Raw genomic sequence first — 18,254 nt, 5'->3', positions numbered from 1 at the left:
GAGAAAAAGATTTTGACAAAATGAAGTATTGACCCAAACGCCCTTGCATTGAAGTGCACTTTTTTAGACAGATTTGCACATGAGACTGACCCCTTGACCCTGACTAACTATCGTCCAATCTCTTTGCTTCCCTACTTGGCCAAAATACTGGAATCTCATGTGGCAAAATGCCTATGTTCTTTTATTGAACAGTCTGAATACCTTGACCCCCATCAAGCAGGGTTCCGTCCTTCCTACTCGACAGAGGCAGTAATATTGACCGTACTGGACAAGCTTCGGAAGGAAGCTGATAAAGGCCTCTACCAGGCCTTGTTGCTGTTGGATCTTTCTGAAGCATTTGAAGCAGTTGACCATGGTATTTTAAAGGCCCCTGTCAGAGATGCAGGACTCCACGGTTCGGCTCTCAGCTGGATCATGTCATTCCTGGAAGACCGCTCTCAGTTGGTTCACTTATCCCATTTTACTGCTCCTAATATGAAAACAACATGTGGAGTACCTCAGGGATCCTCAGTATCCCCGCACCTGTTCAACTTGTACTTACCACCACTGATCCGGTCTCTGAAGGAAAGGAATGTGTGCACATTTAACTATGCAGATGATCTGCAACTAGTGTTCACCATCAATAACACTCCTGACTCTGTGTCCGAATTCCAAGCCACCATGCTGCACATCCGTAATTGGATGAACAGCACCCACTTAAAACTAAATCCGGACAAGACCAAACTGATTCTGAAAAGGGGCATTCAGAATCCGTGGAGCTCACAGTTCTGGCCAGCTGAGCTGGGTTCTCCCCCTACTCCACCCCCCTCAGCTAAGAGTCTTGGGGTCACAATTAATGGTGACCTCACTATGAAATCTCAGATCGGATCGTAATCTCTACCTCTTTCTTCCAGCTACGAAAGATAAGGAAAATCAGTAGACTCCTCACTAGGGAAGCACTGGGGCAGGTTGTCTTAGCTATGCTCATGTAGCACATAGACTAGGCCAACTCTCTATACTTCATTCTTCCATTATTCCTAATCAAAAGACTGCAACTTGTGCAGAATCAGGCTGCTAGGCTGATTTTCCAGCAACCAAGATGACAACACATTTTCCCTCTCATGAGGAAGCTGCACTGGCTTCCCATACGACAACGCTGTGCCTTCAAGATCGGCTGCCTCATTTTTAAATCCTTGCATGGCACCAGCCCAAAATTTACCTCTAGCCTTACTCAAAGACTTATACCCACCTCCAATCTGCGGTCACCTCATATGCACCTCCTGGCCACACCCCCCTACAGACTGAAACGATTTGGCAGATGCAGGTTCGCAGTGCTGTCGCCTAGATTTTGGAACGCCCTTCCACTTGATATCAGATCCTGCACCGATCTCACAAGATTTAGGAGACTTCTCAAGACATGGCTTTTTACTTAGGAATATGAATAAAGCACCAGAGCTCAGGCCACTCCTAGAAATAGCGCCAAGAAACCAATCAGTGTGCGTGCGCTCTTTAAGAGTTTTTAACATAACATAAACATAACATGTGATCAGGAAAATGGTGTCACTATAGTGCAGGAGAGTCAATGACTGAAGTGTGCTAATTTGTTGTCTTATGCTATATGCTCTGCTGGATGGAAGTAAAATGTAAATGACAGCTGAACAGCCCAATCGATGAAGAGGGTTGGCCCAAAGCCCTTGCATGTCAGTGCAGAAAATTGAAAATATTTACTCTGGGATATCTTAAACAGGATATCAAGGTGTGGAAGCTGAAAGACAGTCTGCATGTATGTATAAGGTATTTCTAGTGCAAAACCTAACCAAAACACGTCAGAGTGCATGGTCAAAGACAGGCATAAAGTGAACGCATAACATGAGAGGAAGCTGGGTTGTAGAAAGTTAATGCAATGTGATGTAGTGTTCTTTAAAAAGGTGAATCTCCAACTCTTTCCTAAATTGGAGCATTGTTGGGCAGTCCTGATGCCTATATGGATGTTATTCCAGATCCTGAGTACATAGATGGAAAAAGCCTGCCGTCTTCCACTTCTTAGTCTGCAGTATGATTCTGTCCTGGTTTCGGGTGTGCTTACAACCACCAAGGGTGGTGAGCTTGTCTACAAGATAAGTGGAGCTGTTAGCTTGGTAAATGAAGTTTGAAGTTGAAGATGGTGTGCACCAGAAAGGAGAGTCAAAAGAGTTCCATTGCGATTACAAAAGGCGCTTTTTTCTATTTATTATTTAATTGTATTTGTATGATGTATAGTGTTTTGTCACTTATTTGTTCTATAAGATTGTCTGTGTTGTTTTTTTCCTTGTAGACTTTGGTTTTTCCATGTTCTCTTATTGACTGATTTTGTAATCACATTGTGTGTTGGGCTAGGATGTGTTCTATTTTATTATTGTTATTTACCATGCACTCTATATAAAAAAAAAAAACTTTTTAAAAGAATATGTTTACATTATGAAAATGACATATTTTGATAAATTGATATAATAAATTAATACATTTTTTATTATACTTTTGGTCTGTGGGTGTGTCTAATTTTATGGACATATTGCCTACAATTGAAATATATATGTGAAGGAAGTTTTGTGTTTTTTTTATATTTATCATTTCCCTGATTACTTCCTCACCTATCTTATTGCTCATGGTCCCTCTTTCGTAGTTTTGTCAGCGCTTTACATGAATCCCAGGTACATTACACAAGGAGACATTAATTTATTGTTTTTTATGTATGGGGAGATTAAGTGATTTGCCCAGAATCACAGGATGTTGCGTCAATGTTGAGACTCGAACCCGGTTCCCCAGTACCAAAGTCGGCAGGTCTGGCCGTAATGCCACATATTTTCTTCCAAAAAGACGTCGACAACAAGGACAAATATGATAGTAAATCTTTTCAGGCTTACTTATTCGGTAAGCATTTTAAAATATTTCTCGTTCTATTGATTATACCATTTGTCTTTTATGGATATGTTTTATACGAATAAAGTCATGAAATGAAATGAAAAATATTTCTTGGGATTAAGGCACCTGTTGTAGAGATCTTTGTGTGCCCAGCAATTTTCTGAGGCAATAATAATGATAAGATAACTCTAGTGGCGAGTTGGAGAGATATGTGGTTTGTCTAGTCACAGTTTTGAATTATCATACAGCAGCACAGAGGGCTACAGCACCTACAACAAAGCACAACAGGTAACATGCAGTTCAGTATCAGTGGGCTTCTGGTTTTGTCACCAAGATCTTTTTGTTACTTCCAGTTCATAAGTTATTATCCTTCTAAAAGAGCACAGGGAGCTATGAACTGGCACCTGGGCACCTAGACTGCCACTTGCGCATTTCCTCCACCTCCTGCTTGCTCCAGCCTGATCCAGTGATACCACCACCGCCTGGGATTTCCCACCCGGATTTATCCGCCACCTCAGGAGGACCTACTTAATGAACATACTTAGCACTACGCAGCGGACGTGCCTGGACCGTGCCCAGCGCCTCGACCCCTGGCCCTCTCGCTCCCGAAGATAAACCATAGCCGAGCTCTTCACCCTCAACCCCGGATGCTACATCAAACACAGTCATCATGCTGACCCAAGCTCCACAGTAGGACCTTTCACCTGCACCCACTGCCACTTCACCTGCCACAACACACACACCAGCCGCCTGAACAGCCCCACCCTGAACACACCACCTGAACAAAAATACCAACTCACATGCGCCCTTCTCAACATGCCCTAACTATACAAACACACCACAGAGATTTGGGAACAAATCTCTACCCTCACACCCGAAATCCTCACTGAGACCTGGCTTAGCTCCAGTTCCATGCCCGGCATTGCCACTGCAATACCCGAAGGATACAAGATCACCCACCTCAATTGCATCAACAAGCCTGGTGGAGGGATCGCCATCATACACAAGGATTCCATCCAATGCACCACCACAAATGATTACATTACCCAAACAGACTGTAAAACCACCATCACTGCCCTCTAGGACCCCGTCCAGCCATCTGCAACTTCATTGCCCCACTTGCCATTGACTCCAACAACTATATTTTTCTCAGCAACTTCAACTTCCATCTAAATTACCACAGTGACATCAATACCAACAACTTTCTCGACAGCATGAACAACATGGAACTCACCCAACTCCTCCATGATCCCATGCACACTGCAGGCCACACGCTAGACCCTATTTTCACCACCAGCGACCACATCAAGAATAGCCACACCACGGAACTCACCTGGACCAACTACTCCATCACCCAGCTAACAGACCTCCAAACCCAATCTGCCCAACACCCCCCCACCACAGCTGGAGCAAAGTCTCAAAGGAAACATGGATCATGCCCTCAACACATCCCACCCCATCTCCTCTAACAACCTAGACCAGAATGTCAAAACTTCAACAATCGGATCACCAACTGTGCCGACAGCAATGCTCCCATCAGAAACAACACCCACAGAAGGTCCACCAAGCAGGCTAGCTGGTAAAGTGAAGACCTGAGAACCACTAAACGACACTGTAACCAACTGGAAGGGAGATGGCACACCAGCAAGGACACGACTGACAAGACTGCCTTAAAGACAACCCTTAACCTCTACCACAAACTGTTGAGAGAATCGAAGAAAAATGCCTCCCTTTTATGCATCGAATCAAGCTCCAACTTCACCATCATCAAAGAATTCTCTAACCCCGTCAGCTGCAGCAAACAGCATTCCCCCTTGACAGGAACTCTGCGACAACCTTGCAAACTTCTTTCACAACAAGATTACCAACGTCTTCATAAATGTCAAACCCCAGCCCACGACCACTGACTTCGTCAAACAACACAAAAGCCCTGCTACCACCACAGATATCCAACTGACCGAATAAAACCATTTTGCCCCACAGGACACCACCTCCATCATGAACTCTGTCCACTCAGGGGCCCCAACCGACCCGTGCCCTCACCACATCTTCAACCTAGGTGAAGTCAGCATCAGCCACATAATCACCTTTTTGTTTAACACCTCAAATGCCGCTGCCACCTTCCCCAAGGAGTGGAAACACACAGAAGACAATAGACTACTAAAAAAAACATTGGCAGATCTCAGCAAACTCAACAACTACCGGCCAGTCTTCCTGCTCCCATTCCCAGCAAAGCTTTGGAAAAAGTCTTCAACCAAAAACTCTCCTCATATCTGGAATGGAACCTCCTACCTGACTCCTCCCCATCCAGATTCCACAGCAACCACGGCATTGAGATAGCCCGTATCGTGGCTAACAACAACATCCGAGCCCTACCCAACCACGGAGAGATTGCGGCTCTGATCCTCCTAAACCTCTCAGCAGCGTTCTATTCAGTCTCCAACCACACATTCATCACAAGGCTGCAAAACGTAGGCATTCAAGGAGCCGCTCTCAGATGGATCACTTCTTGCCTCACTATAAGTACAGAAAAAGTCTGCCTTCCCCTTTCACCTCAAAACCTAAGGAAATCATCTGTGGAGTACCCCAAGGATCCTCGCTCAGACCCACCCTTTTCAACACTTACATCACACTTCTGCCCGGCATCACCAAAACCCACAGACTTAACATCATATCCTAAGTCGACAACACGCAACTCACCCTCTCCCTCTCTAAAGAAACCACCAACACTAAGACCAACTTACACAACTGCATGACAGGTGTCGCCAGCTGGATGAACGACAACTGCCTTAGCTCAACACGGACAAGACAGAGTACTGATTTTTAGAAACTAAAGCTCCCCATGGGACACATCTGGATGGCCCTCAGAATTCAGGCCTACGCCTACACCACTAACCACACTAGGAACCTAGGCATCCTTCTGGATAGCAAGTTAACAATGACAATTTGGGTCAACTCCATCTCCTCCTCCTACTTCTTCATCCTCCGCATTCTTCGTAAGATATTCAAATGGCCTCCCATAAGTTCAAGACGCACCATCACCCAGGCCCTCATCTCCTGCCAACTGGACTATGGCAATGCTCTAAATGCAGGGATCACAGCTCATCTCTTCTGACAACTACAGATCATACAGAACATCGCAGCGAGACTCGCCCTAGATCTTCTTAGATGAAGCCAAATCACCCCCTACATGAGGGAACTCCACTGACTTTACTGAAAAGATACTAGTTTAAGCTCCTGACCCATGCATACAAGGCCCTACACAACTGTGGACCTGCCTACTATGACCATCGCCTGAATTTTCATCTGCCCACCAGACACCTTCACTCCGCGTCTCTTTCTCTAATCCTCACCACCCGCATCCGACATAAGAGATGCGTAGATTGCTCCTTCTCCTACCCAGCAGTGAAGAATTAGAACATACCACCCTTCATCTACTGACTTCCCCATCTCTTCCAGTATTCCCCATCCCCATCTCTTCCAGAGTTCCGAAAGGAACGTTGCCCCACAGGAAAAATAAAATGATAATAACAGCATGTTATTATCATTTTATTTTTCGGTACTTTTCTGTAGGGGCAGGGTGGGCTGGACTACCCTCAGAGCAGGGAGGAGTGATAAGCACTTCCTTAGTGCGCATGACGGTTTGGTCAGCCATCTTGGGCCAGCCAAACCATCATGCGCACTTGGCATGTTCTCCACCGGCTGTAGTGCACAGCCTGGTTTGTTCGGCGCTCATGCGTCTATCAGCAGTGCTGTGATTGGCTAGGGGAATCAAGAAGCATGGGTGCTTTCTGTACCTGCTTCCTGCCTCTGGAGTCCTGGAAGTGGGTGAAGAGTACCGAGATGCTGCGGCTGGCAGGCAGGTAAGTGAATTTTGAACGTTTTTTTTTCATTTCCCCAGTGATCCGCCCCCACGTCCCAAATGCCATTAAGTAGCAGCCACCACTGAGATCAACCCCTAGATATTACCACAGACCTTAAATATTTGGGGCTGATTTAGAGTTTGGAATTTCTTCTATCATATACATAGTATGGTTTAGGAAATTCGAGGTGTGCACCCTGAATGTATGCCCCACAACATTGGGGAATATCGAGGAGACAATATTGAAAAAGAAGTATCGATAGATAAGTAAGTCTATATTTTCTAAACCTTACTCAACATATATGTACATATGCTCCACATAAGTCTTTGAGGTACGTCAATGTGCAGTTAGGAATAGTAAATCAATACTTCCCTATATGAACATACCTTTCGATATCTTGTCCCGTGATATTCATGCACCACAATATTGTTGGTGTCGATATTCCATAGTACAATCATGTTCGGAAGGTACATTTTGAATAACATTTTTCTAAATGACATTAGCACCACACGTCTGAATGCAATGCAGTGGGGAATAGTATACAATGCTGTAGGAGAGTGTTTGGGCAGAATTGACCAAACTCCTGAAATGACTACAACGCATACAGAACGCCTCCGCATGCCTGATCCTCGACATGCCTCGCCACGGCCACATCACACCACACCTGAGAGACCTGCACTGGCTTCCTGTTAACAAGAGGATCACCTCAAGCTCCTCAACCACGCACACAAGGCGATCCACAACACCGGACCGGCATACCTCAACGGATGACTCACCTTCTACACCCCGAACCGACAGCTCCGCTCCGCCGACCTCGCACTCGCCACCCTCCCCCGCATCCGAAGAACGACCACCGGCAGCAGATCATTCTCTCACCTCGCCGCCAAAACCTGGAACACCCTCCCCATCCTCCCACGGCAGACCCAGGACCTACTAACCTTCAGGAGGCTCCTCAAGATCTGGCTATTCGAACAGTAGCAGCACCCCTCCCCCCAGCACCTTGAGACCCTCACGGGTGAGTGGTGCGCTCTACAAATGTATTGATTGATTGATTGATTGAATGTAATGGAGTTGTGGCAAAATGTAATCATCCTTGCTGCACAATCTCCTCGAAAAATATCACACATCCTGGAACCCTTCGAGCTCACCACCACATGCATCACGACCAGAGGCGCAACTAGAGCCAAATTTCGGGGGGGGGGGGGGGAGTTCGGGGGGCCATTAAACATTTCGGGGGGGGCTGATTCTTCCAGTAATAGGCAGAGTGGAGATGCAGGGGCTCTAAGAAGGGGTGAAAACACAACAAAGCCTCGTTAGCAAGTAAATGGTCTTTTAAAGACCTGTGAAGTACTAGGGTGCGGCTGTGTGTGCCCGGGAAGCTGTCTCAGCCCGGCTGACACACAGGGGGGGGGGGGGTAGGGGGATCTAAAGCCCTTTGATCCCAATGGGCATTGCGCGCCTGATCACGACCATCTCCCAACCTTGTTACAGTTAAATATGAGTGGCGAAGAATAACATTTTGTGCTGTGCAATCTAACATTCACAGAGCAAAATTGAGTTATTCCTGTCTTCAATAATCATCCTCTTGTGCTAGCAGGACACATTTCAAAGACTACGAGCCGCAGGCAAGCACCTGTATTCAGTTTTACAGCTCGACTTCCCACTGAAAAAAAAGGAAATAGCTCCATTGTGCTCATGGAGTTTGCTGCGTTCTCAAACTGAATGGGGAAATGCGAGCAAAGAGCCTTCGTCCAACCCTCCTTTGTTTCATGGCATTTATCTCATCGCCTGGGCACTCTGCCATCTTTCATCAAATTTAGTTTTTCTGTCACTCACTTTCCCAGGGAGAGGACAAAGCTTTCTCTGCGTGTGGCGCAGTTTGATATCACAGGGGCTTGTGATGATCGTGTCTGCCACGCCCCCGGAACCCTGTGTGACGTCAGTGAGCCGAGCAACTGTCTGGCAGCCCTTGTTTCATCAGCTTCAGAAATCAATGCTTTTAAGGGCCTGCTTCGAGACTGCTTTATCTACCTCGCTAGATTCATGTGTTTAAAAAACTCGTAAATAAAAAGCATACATATATACATATTTAAGTGCAAGTAATGAGGGTTATCTGGTCATATCCTGTATCTGACACTGATTTCTTAGCCAGATCCGGGGTCGCTAAAATTTGCATTAAAATATGATGAATTTGTTTTGGTGTAGTTTGCCCACAACAGCACCAGGCACTTTGTTTGCTTTCCGTTCTGAGCAGCAACCTGCAGGGTGTGAGGGGTGTTTCTTCTTTCCATTTTCAACTGGTCCCAACACCAGTGGCGGCTGCTCTGCTAAGGCGGAGGAGCGTTGCCCCACTGCTTTTTAGCACTGAGATAAAGGAAAGATAAAATGGTAATAACTCACGTTATTATCATTTAATAACTCACATTCTTATCATTTTATTTTCTCCTACTTCTGCAGTTTTGCATGAGGGGGCAGGGGCAGGGGCAGGGGAGGAGTGGTAGCACCCTGCCAAATGCGCAATGACAAACAATCTTGCACACTTTGCATGTTTTCAATGAAGGCTGTATTACAGCCTGCATGGAGAACATGCCCAGGCTCCCAGTCAGCATCTGAACGCTGAAACACGGTGCGCAGACCAATCACAATGCTGCTAAGGCAGCGTTGTGATTGGCTGATTGGGAGCCTGGGTGTGCTTCCTGTTCAGGTCAGCGAGGAAGAACTACGGAGGAGAGACGCGGCAGGAAGGTACATTTTTTATTTTATTTTTTAATACCTGCTTCCCCGTTGTCCTCCCTCTCTCCCCCTCTCCCGCCCTGGCCCCCTACCTCTGATCCATGTTCGTCACCTCTGCCCAACACAAAGGCCTCACTTAAAGGGCTATCAGCCCTCCTTTTGTTGAAGTCTCCTCCTGGCTGGGAGTTGTCTGGTGCCTAACACTCCTATTTGACAATACAATAAAGGGGAAGAAAGGCACTCGGTTATTCCTTCACAAGAGCTTAAGAGAAACCTTGATTAGGAGGCAGGTTTTTGCCTCGATTTAACCCCTGGTAGGGAAGAGATATGCAGTAATAATGATTTCAATAACACTTGCCTTTTTTCATTTGTCTTCTTTTATAGTGCTATTCAGCCCAATGTAGGGTATCAGAGCACTTTACATGACACACAGATATTATACAGAGACAATGAATCATACAAATGGGTAAACCAATGCACAGGAAGTGTACGTTAAGACAATAAGGTATCCAAGGTGTAGCAATCACATATATATATATATGTTAAAGGTGTTTGGTCTGGAGAAACACACAATTAGCATTTAAAACATAACACAGTGGTTGAGGTTGTCTGTAATAATGAGACTTTATAACTGCAAAAAGGAACACTTATTAGCATCCTATGAATTATGAAAGAATGAGAAGAAAACAGTAAGGTTCTAACCAATGCCTTGCAGTTACAAGAAGCTCCTTGATCAATCAATCAATCAATCAGTAGATTGGTGGAGTGCTTCTTGTCACCTGTGAGGGTATCCAGGCGCTGGCAGGATCCAGTTGATTAGCCGAATAGCCAAGTCTTCGGGAGCCTTCGCCTTAGCGGAGGAGCCGCCACTGGTTGAGCTAAAGAATGATGAGCTGCTTGCCAGGTTGCCGGTTCGACAGAGGTCCCTGCCTCCTCCATCCTGGCAGATGGCTACCGGCCATATTTAGGAATTCTCTGTGTGTGGGGACATATCAGTTTGACAACACTGCTCTTGATAACATATCGGAGGCACTATCAGCAGAACTCAAATGACACCTCACTGCCATGCCATGGCACCACTAGGGTTTAATTTCTGTTTTGCAGAAAAAAATATCCAAAGTTGAGATTGAGGTCTGCAAAACAAAAATCAAAGACCTTGAAAAGAATGAGCCATTGGTTACTTTTCATGCCTGCTGGAAAAATAGGTGTCAGAATGCCTACTCTGCAATGGTCTGGGGTCACTTTTTTCTCACTGCAGATGTTGCTCAGACTCCAGTGTCCAACACCTAGAAGTTCCCACTACCTCTAAACGAGGCAGGGAAACTGTGAGTTGACAGAATGGGGACACACAATTTTATGGTGTGTCTCCTATGCCTCCAAGCTCAATGGGGCCGATTCACAGAACTAACTTAAGACAAAATCCTAAACTTGCTACTTTTGGTATTCACAGAAGGCATTTAGTAGTAGTAAAGTTAGGATTTTGTCTTAAGTTTGACTTAAGACAAACTTAAGACAAACTTAAGACAGACTTAAGACAAACTTAAGACAGACTTAAGACAGACTTAAGACAGACTTAAGACAGACTTAAGACAAACTTAAGACAAAATCCTAACTTAAGTCTGTCTTAAGTCTGTCTTAAGTCTGTCTTAAGTTTGTCTTAAGTCTGTCTTAAGTTTGTCTTAAGTCAAACTGAAGACAAAATCCTAACTTTACAACTACTAAATGCCTTCTGTGAATACCAAAAGTAGTAAGTTTAGGATTTTGTCTTAAGTTTGTTCTGTGAATCGGGCCCTAAATGATGTTCTAAAACTTTGACCCACTCCAATAGTATTTAGGTAGATGTTTTAACCTAAACATATTATGACTGGACAGAGATGGTATGAGGTATGAGGATTGAGAGTCAGGGGTCACAAATCTTCTGGTTCAAACCTTGCAGTACCTTCATAATGAACTACTACAATGCAAGGAGCATACATTCTTTACACCAATTCTCAGGAACACCTTGTAAAAGAGCAACTTTTCATATAGTATCTATTCATTTACTGCTGGAGGTGTATTATAGAAAGTGCCCCAGGGGAGCAATGGGCATGTGCGCCCACTTTGGGCGCCCCTGGGGCAGATGCTTGTGCAGCCCTTTCTGTTATACAGATAGCACTAGTGCACATATAGCGCCACGGCTATCACCAGACGGTGTTCTCTTATTTGCATGTGGGGGAGTGGCCCCATGCAAATGAAGGAATCCCTTTGCCTCTGAACCAGCTCCGCAATGTAGACGCGGGTGCAGAGGCAAAGAAGCTGTCAGTGTGCCCCCTGTTAGCAGTCCTCTTGAAGGTGGAAAGGAGGTCCTATGGATCCCCCAGACATCCCCTTGCTATAATACGACCCTTAGAGTGTGGAAATTAGAAAAGGGCAATGTTATTATTTGGTAATGATATTTAAGAAAAAGTATTTTACATAATAGTGCTGCCAGGTCCTGGATCTGGTGTGGCCTAACCTTCAGTAAAATAAATAAACTGGATGAACACAAACCACTCAATAGACACATCAAAATGTCCAAATGACCAGCCTAAAGCTAAACATAGTGCGAGCAAGTAATACTGCAGCAACAGATGATAAAACAGAGAGAAGGGCAGGACTGAGTCTGATAATTTAACTGACAAATACAGTAACTGAACGCTGCATCCCTACTCAGTAGTATAATCCCTTAGTTATGGAAATACATTCTGATAATCTTTGAAACCCAGCAAGCAATGCACGCTATTCTACACCCATCTGCATGTTTAAGGGGTTCAGTATAGAGTATATGTGTATTATATTGATGCATATTGCATAAGATACTGTGCTTCCACATCAACATGAGCATGTAAACAGACTTTATCCATGTGATCACATCTCACTAAGCAGCACACAAGTACCTGTAGATCATGGTTGTCAAAGGACAATGCAACAACATCTAGCACATGAAGGAAAAAAACATGCATGCAAGTAGGCATACCAAAACCCTAGCTCAAAACACGTTTTGATGACACGTGATGTTATTTATCATGTTTGAAGTTACTACATTATTAATTGACCATGATGACGATACATTCACCACCTCCCCTTTGCATATTGCACTTACTGGTGGTTCTCAAGAGCTGTAACTGAATAGTTTTCAGTATTAGCAGTTGCTAGGCAAATGATCCCCAAATCAGATTAGAATGGGAGGGCCAGAAGTAGACTACCAACTTGACCCACTGAGCTAACATTGAGACTAAGGGCTGAGCATTGAAGTTCCCACATTTTTAGTTAGCATAGGTGATCCTAACTAAATCGGGGGTTATCATCTGAAACTTTGAGGTTGAAATTCACATTATGCGAGCTCTTCGTGTTAAAAATCCAGATACGATGGGACATATCCTTAGAAAGTACATTTATGGCCATTTGATAGAAAAATTTAAATCTATCTGAACAGACCTTGAGATGTAATAGAGTTGGAGGAACAGAAGCCAGTCCCGAGGCAGGGAACTGGCCTGCAAATTTCATGGTAGTGCAAAAAATGATAAAGTGAGCATCTGATTCACAGAGACCACTGAAAAACAGAGCTAACCTAGCACAACGTGACACCAAGAAACAGTCCCTGAGAGTTCCCCTGCATGAAGACAGCACTGGAACTCTTAATTCAAAGGCCCAACCCTATGACTTAATTCCTGTAGAGATTACATAGTAATCTTTAAAAATAGCAACTGCCCAATAGTTCTCATATTTTTGTTAAAAGACAGAAATTCCAGAAAAAGTTTCAGATTTATTTAGTTAACAAGCATCAACGTTGCCTAATACACCAGAGACAGAGGGTTGACCTACATAATGATTTATTTTTTTAATACGGCAGAGGAATTCCTGAAGATGGGATGGATCAAAGACATTTTAGAGTTCTGGTGCCTTAACACCAAATGTCCACACTTGATCAATTCTTTACATAAATTTTCACCAACACCTACCTAATATTAGCACGAATGGAGGGGAGGGGGACAAGAAAAGCATGCAAGCCTATTAATAGATCACTTTGGCTATAAACAAACATGGAGGAACTTTCTTTAAATTTGTTCTGTATGTCCAATTTAAGCTTTCAGAACCACAAAAAAACACCCAGGCAGCAAAGAAGATGTACTTGCATGGAGCCAGTTAGTATGTGGTAAGATACAGGGACGAGAGAGTGACATGGGAAGTTAAGAGTGGGTCAAGGATGGCAAGTAAGTCCTACACTTCCAGAAACAGTATGTCTAATGATTCAGTCTTACAGTGCAGGTGTTTTGGAAACCAAACTAAAACAAAACAATGATGACCTTCAATCTTTCTGTAAAACAGTACTAGATGTTTGTTGCTATAGTTGCAGTTAGCTACTGTAACTCTTGCAATCTAGTGTCTCCCATTTGGAGATGTAAAGAGGGGGGCAGGCCCTAATGGAAGCTTACCAAGAAGGCACCTAAAATGTATTTTCCGCAAGGACAATTACACCGAGGGGGCGATAAAGACCTGAACCATGCCACAGATAGACATTCAATGATCTGTTGTGGCCCAAACCATTGCTGTCACTTCATTCTGGCTCTTAGCAAGATCATGCATCTCTTCACACTGGCTCTTAGGGGCTATTAATGATCTTGGTTGGAGGAGCAGGCAGAGAAGATAGAGAAGGAATCCATCATAGTACTCAGTTTCTTATCTCTTGATTGGTGTAAATACGTAGCTGTTTCATCATCTGTTGTAGAAATCTACCTAAGTGCTGGTGCTCGCAGTTCAGAGTCTCTTTCCATGGTCAATAAAATGAGTCGCAAATTAACTTCTGTCACCTTCCTACATCTCCTATTTTAAGTGGTGCTTTGCAACGGCCTTATGATAATGCTAATCTAGAGACACACATAGATTAGTGTTCTCATCCTTCAGCCTCAGATTTTAATTCCTCTCGCTATTCCCTTCATCCCTTTTCCCTATATTCCTTTCCTGCAAACTGCAGTGCTTTGAAGCAGTCTAGCAGTGCCTTTTAACTTGATGCAAGCAACATGCATGCATGTATTGGCCTCACCACAGCAGTTAGCTAGAAAATTCAGGGTGAGTGCTTGAACTCTGAAAACACAGTCCACCATGCTAGGCAAGAGAAGTGCTAAGGCAAAGCCGTCAGCTCCCTGATTCCTCATACCGCTTTCTTTCCATGGTGCGTGCACTTTTATGAGATCGGTATTATCCTGGCTCCCCCTAATTCGTATCCTTCTTCAGTTGTGAGATCAGAGGTAAATGGATCATTAGGAAGAACCTTGCATATGAGGACTAGCCAAAGTCATTTTAACCCTGGGTGTAGTTTGCGTAGTCGTGCTACGCTACGCGACCTGAGTAGTGCGGTAGGGAAATGCTGTTCGCAATGATTGTATAGTGCCGGATGCTTGTCTGCACTGTGAAAATCATTGCAAACGGCATCGTGCACAGTGAAAGCGGTCGTTTTCTGCCGATCGAGAAGATTTATACTCGAGCGACAGCTTTCTCAACTCGGACTGCTAGCATACGCGGCCACTCGCAATGAGAAACCTGACCTCCCCGCGTTGAGAATCTTGCCGGGAGGTTTATTTTCCACGCTCACGATCAGCAACTTGATGTTGCCGATCGCGAACGAGGAAAAAGTCTCACTGGGATGTTGATTTTGCTCGCTCGCGGTCGCCAACTTGACGTTGAGGACCACGAGCAAGCAAAAAAATGCCCACTACGCTACGAGTTTTTGCACTGTGCTACGTGTGATTCGCGTAGCGTGTAGTTGCGCGCGCTGCACACACTCCACGAGCGTAGCGTAGTTTTCCGCCCAGGGTTAGTCATTATTGAGAGGATGAAGGAGGCACACTCCTGCCTCCAAGGTCCTCACTCTGACCTACTTTGTTGTTTCTCAGACAGTGAACCTAGGTTTCCAACTTCCTGTCAGGGCCTGATGTGTGTACCCTCATTCTTTACTTATGACTTCTAACTCCTTCCCTCTCTGGCTACACTTTTTATCCCTCCCTATCAGTGCTTCCCTACCAGAGACTTAGGCCCAGATTTGTGAACAAGCCACACAATGCAATGCAGCAAGACACCTTGCTGTTCTGTGCTGCGTTGTCTGATGGGGAGAGGGCAGGAATCCACCATATCTACTAAAATATGTCGAATTCCTGGTCTCGCTCTGCACTGGTGCACACAGTGCAGCTTAAAGCCAACTTGACACTCTTGCACCATGGTGCACTGGTATCTGCTTTACAGGCAGTATTGTTTTTGTGCAGGTAGGGACACCTTTCACACAAGGAAGCACTCAATGCTGATCCCTGTGGCACTCCTAAGGAACCTGAAGCATTCCCAGATTTACTAGAAATCTTAAACCTGGGAATGCGTCAGAATGTAACGTCACCCCAAGGGTGGCATTAGGGAGACGCAATGAGGAGAAATCTTTTCATTTCTTCTTGCTTTTTCCCTTTTGTATGTATGCTGTATTCTGCAGCACACATAGAAAGGGGAAATTGCCTAAATTGATTGATTTTGTGCAGGAAGGTGTCCCTTCTTGCACAAAATCAATAATCCCTGCAACGCAGGCACGCTTGTACCATGGTGCAAGGGTGCCTGCGTTGACGCATGTCAGCCTATTGTGTGCCGGCGCAGTGGAAAAGTACAGGCATGGGCCTTATCACATAGATACAGCGCATTCCTGCCCTTTTGTTTTGACGCTGGGCAGCACAGCAAGATTGTTTTCAGCTCTGCCCACCGCCAAAACCTAATAAATGAGGCCCAATATTTGCATCACAATTAACTATGAATATCTTTAATGCGTGACAGGTTTCAGCCCTTTAGATCTGGAGCGATTACCAATACATGTAATGTGGTAGTCAGCCACGGCCCGTATAGGGCGTGTTAGCGGGGCGGTGACGTGGGGCGGGGGAGGGGCAGGGTGGGGGGTTGTAAAATGCGGCATACGGCCGAGTTCAGGTAAGTTACGAAAACAAAAATAAAACAAATTTTGTTGCGCATGCTGCATCGCATTTGGCGATGCAGCGCGCAGAACGAAATTCGTTTAAATTATTTTTTTCGTAACTTACCTGAAATCGTCCGTAAGCCGCATTTTACAACCCCCCACCCTACCCCTCCCCCGCCCTATACGGGCCGTGGCTGGTGGTAGTTGTGTGTATTAGTTTAGTATCATCAATCCACTTAAACGTGCAAAAAGGTAAATGTGTACACTGTGTAGTTTGTGTAGCTCCCTCGCCCCTCCACCTTGGTGAACATGCCGACAGGTGCGTGGATAAAGTTGTGTTGAGCCGAAATTGCAATAAAATGGCCTAACACACAAAATTAAACTACCTTTGTCTACATTTCCGTTACTTTTATTATGAAAACAACACATGCACAGAAAACATGCATTCACCGCAGCATCAACACACAATAACATAGTAACATTGCGTGAACAGTAAACTTTACTCTGGCGTAGGTTCCACAAGTACACTTTCTAGCCTGTGAAGGAAGGGGAAACGTCCTTTAAGACAAAGCCAGAATCACGCTGTGCCTTCACAGTGCCAGCAACAGAACAAATGCGTCTTTAGCACGCAAACGTTCTGCAGGCAAGTCGTTACAACGACTTGCTTTAGGGGGGCACAATGGTGCAGTGGTGTTGGAATTAAAGTCCAACACCTTCCTTACTGTTGCATAGACTGGAGTTGGGTTAGTAAATTAAACTATTCCAATATCCAGCGCCCCCTAAGGCAAGTCATTAAAACGACTTGCGTGCAGGACAAATACGTGCAAAAGACGCATTTATTCAAATGACGGAGTTCCTAGGGCATGCATGAAAAATGCATGCGGAATTCCGTCATTCATTCTAAAGGAAGCTGTACCTAGTAGGAAGATGTACGTTCTGCTTGTAATAGATGACACAACCTGGTTGGAAGGGTGCTGTCCTCACCACATGGGCAGGTTTCCTGGTGACCTTTTGGTGTAAACAGATGTATATGGGTCACCTCTTCCAGCACTGGATGTGGTCCTCTTCGTGTGACATGAATAGGTCCATGTGAAGGGCTTCATTTGCTAGTGCATAATTAACCACATCGGTATTGTATTCAACACTGGCAGTGGCTGCTTGTTTGTTTGCTACACATGGGAGTTTGTTTACATCATGCAGGATATTGTGGCTGCTGGGCATCAATTGTAAATGTCAGCATGACATGTTGCAGCTGTGCATTCGAGCCCAGGGGAGTTGCAGATTGTCAAACCCTTTGCTGATCATGGCATGTGGTGTGCTGCACCATGTGAAGATCTTTAGTAGTTATTCAGTGACGATAATTGTGTATTTTAAGAATCTGGGAATGTGAAGGAAGCCTTTAGTACGTATTATATGTGCAATAGCTATCATTCCTATGCCATACACTGGTGTAATTAAAGAGTCAATTAGAGAGTCAGTATTAATATATTCTGAGGCATAAATCATTGTTGTTGAATATGTTCGGATTGATATTTTGCCATTTTAACTGTTTTCAGTGATATTTCATTAGGGGAGTGCAAAGATTTTATTACTCAAGAGAAATCTTGCTTAGAAGCTCGTTATTGGTCTCATTAAAGGTTTCTGTGTTGCATCCTTTTTTAAAGATTGATTCCAGATATGGTATGTATTTAGGAGAATCACCAGGACAAGTTGATGCTCACCCAGTCTTAATGTCACCCATCATTTAAAGGCTCGCTTCAATTTTACCCCAGATGTACTTAACTGGTTTACATCAGGTCATGTTTAGTGTTAAAAGG

Source organism: Triturus cristatus, chromosome 6 (genome assembly GCF_964204655.1).
Source record: "Triturus cristatus chromosome 6, aTriCri1.1, whole genome shotgun sequence".
NCBI classification, from domain to species: domain Eukaryota; kingdom Metazoa; phylum Chordata; class Amphibia; order Caudata; family Salamandridae; genus Triturus; species Triturus cristatus.
Note: the sequence above shows the minus strand (reverse complement) of the source record.